Here is a 2,121-nt window from a genome sequence, read left to right as displayed (position 1 = left end):
GAGAGAGAGAGAGACCTCAAGACCAAGGCCTTTGATGTGGGTGTGAGTAGCTATGCGTTGCTTCTTGGTAGTGGATTGAACCTCTTCTATTTTCACCTTGTCCATCGATCTTTCTATATCTTTTCTCCGATTTGAGCAGAGAACCTTCTTATAGCTACAACTAAAGGCTTCCTATTTAGTCAGCAAATCCTTTTCCCCCTGCATTGCAATCAAAACCACATAAAATTGTATCCAGAATTTTTTTTTAAAAAGAACAAGTTCCTTGTAGCACATGATCATGCAAAAAGCTGAATCTTTCCTCAACACCCAACTTCCTGTTCATGCAAAGTATTCATCTTTAATCAATACCCAACTCCCCATGATTGCACAATTGGCTTTATATCATTTTGTTGCTCAAAAGTTTGGAGAAGAATCCAACCAAATTTCGAAAGGAAAATCAGAAATGGTAAACACTACTTTACTTTCTCCAAGTACAAATAGTAAAAAGCTGCAATCTAAGCTAACACAGAGATTAGGAGGGGACCCACCTGGACTTGGACGGCTTCGAGAGTAGCGGCGGAATGGACTCCCGGCGAAGAGAAAAAGCGGAGGAGGTCGGCGAATCGGCGGAAGAAGAGGAAGTCTATAGAACCCTCCTTAAACCCTCTCTCACTCTCTCTCTGTTGTAACGTCCTTAGAAAGTTTTTGAAATTGCAAACCAGATCCTCAACGTTTTCAATCGTCAATATAAACCCCCTTTCTTTCTTTATTTCTTTATTTCTTTAAGGGGAGTAACTTAAATTTTGTAGTCAGTAACTAGTTTATCAATTTTACCAGCTTCAGCAGATTAGTAAGTGACTACCTATTTTAACTCTTAGCTAGCGAGATGAAACTCTTTATAATTTATGTTAATTCAAAGTATTTCTTTTAAATCATTTTATGTAATAATAAAACACATTTAAATGAATTTTTATTTATTTAATCGATAATATAAATTAAACCTTAGTTGAAATAAAGAGTACCGGTATAGAGGGATTTTTAAAATGACTAGCCAAAATGTTTAATTCACGCGTCACCACAACGAATTCATCTATATGCCAATACACTTCTCCATGTGAGCATTTCAACAGACGTAGAAACAAAATTTGATAAGAATTAGATTCTAGAAACGCATCTTTGCTTCTGCTTCATTACAACACCAATTTTAAAAGCATGCATACAAACTTAAAAAGGAAAAAATCATAGCCTCATCTAAAATCCATTATATCTGAAGCAGGGGACTTGAATCTCTTAAATCTGAGAATAGAACTCAGTTTCGATCCTTTTGGTCCCAAAACACAAAACATGGCAATTAGTCATTATAAAAACAACGGTCACTTTAATCGTTTCTTAAGTGGATCGGATTCGGGCAAAAAAATGTAACGAATTAAGTCCCTGATTAAAACGAAAACATGTTTAAGGCCTGTTAATGAAGTTTTTGTTTTTTATTAACGATTTTTTCATAAAAAACTTGTTCTTGACTGAAAACCAAAAATTTGCGATTTGTGAATTTTGAAAACCTTGTAGCTCTGTTAAAAGATGGTTTTAGAATCCTAGCATACCATCTAAAACATGAAGTTTAGATCTTATCCAAAGTTTCACAAACACACATATATGAACACAAGAACAACTGAAGAATCCGTACTAAAGAGTTTTCTTGGTTGAACCAGAAACCTACCTTCATTGGATCTTCAATCAGCCTTGACAACATGATGACACCATTCTGAGCTTCTTCTGAATCTGCTTCACACGTAAAGAGAATCGAAAGGGAGATGTTGGCCTTATGTGTTTCTGAACCAAGCAGCATAATGGGATGCTTCAACTTAATGTAAAAACCGGTGCAGAACACATGGACTTAGCCTTTTATTTATAATGATCACAAACCGAATTCAATCCCATAACTTAATTCTTATTGAACTTAGGCCTCGTTTGGTTGATGGAAAAGAAAATGGTTCTCTGGTCTTTCCTATGTATATAGGAAAGTAAAATTCCTACTAGTTTCCCTACGAGATGTTTGAGAACATCGGGAAAATAACTAGGAAATATATTTTACTTTCTTTTCTAATGTTTTGTTTATTCATAGATAGGAAAGTAAGTAACATT

At 35.0% G+C, this 2,121-nt stretch overlaps 1 pseudogene across 1 annotated transcript in view; it reads right to left on the bottom strand.

Annotated features, from left to right (window-relative positions):
- Positions 1 to 701, bottom strand: part of LOC101311342 — a 6,475-nt pseudogene extending 5,774 nt beyond the window's left edge. Inside the window, exons 1-2 of the transcript XR_183991.1 lie at positions 528 to 701; positions 16 to 198 (exon numbers count right to left, since the gene is read on the bottom strand). The product of XR_183991.1 is annotated as a ruvB-like 1-like (transcript). The remainder of the gene's footprint in view (positions 1 to 15; positions 199 to 527) is intronic.
- Between the last annotated feature and the right edge of the window lie 1,420 nt (positions 702 to 2,121).

The sequence above is a fragment of the Fragaria vesca genome, linkage group LG2 (genome assembly GCF_000184155.1).
Source record: "Fragaria vesca subsp. vesca linkage group LG2, FraVesHawaii_1.0, whole genome shotgun sequence".
In the NCBI taxonomy this organism is placed as follows: Eukaryota; Viridiplantae; Streptophyta; class Magnoliopsida; order Rosales; family Rosaceae; genus Fragaria; species Fragaria vesca.
The sequence above is the reverse complement of the archived record's forward strand: the minus strand, read 5'-3'. Positions and strand labels throughout refer to the sequence as shown.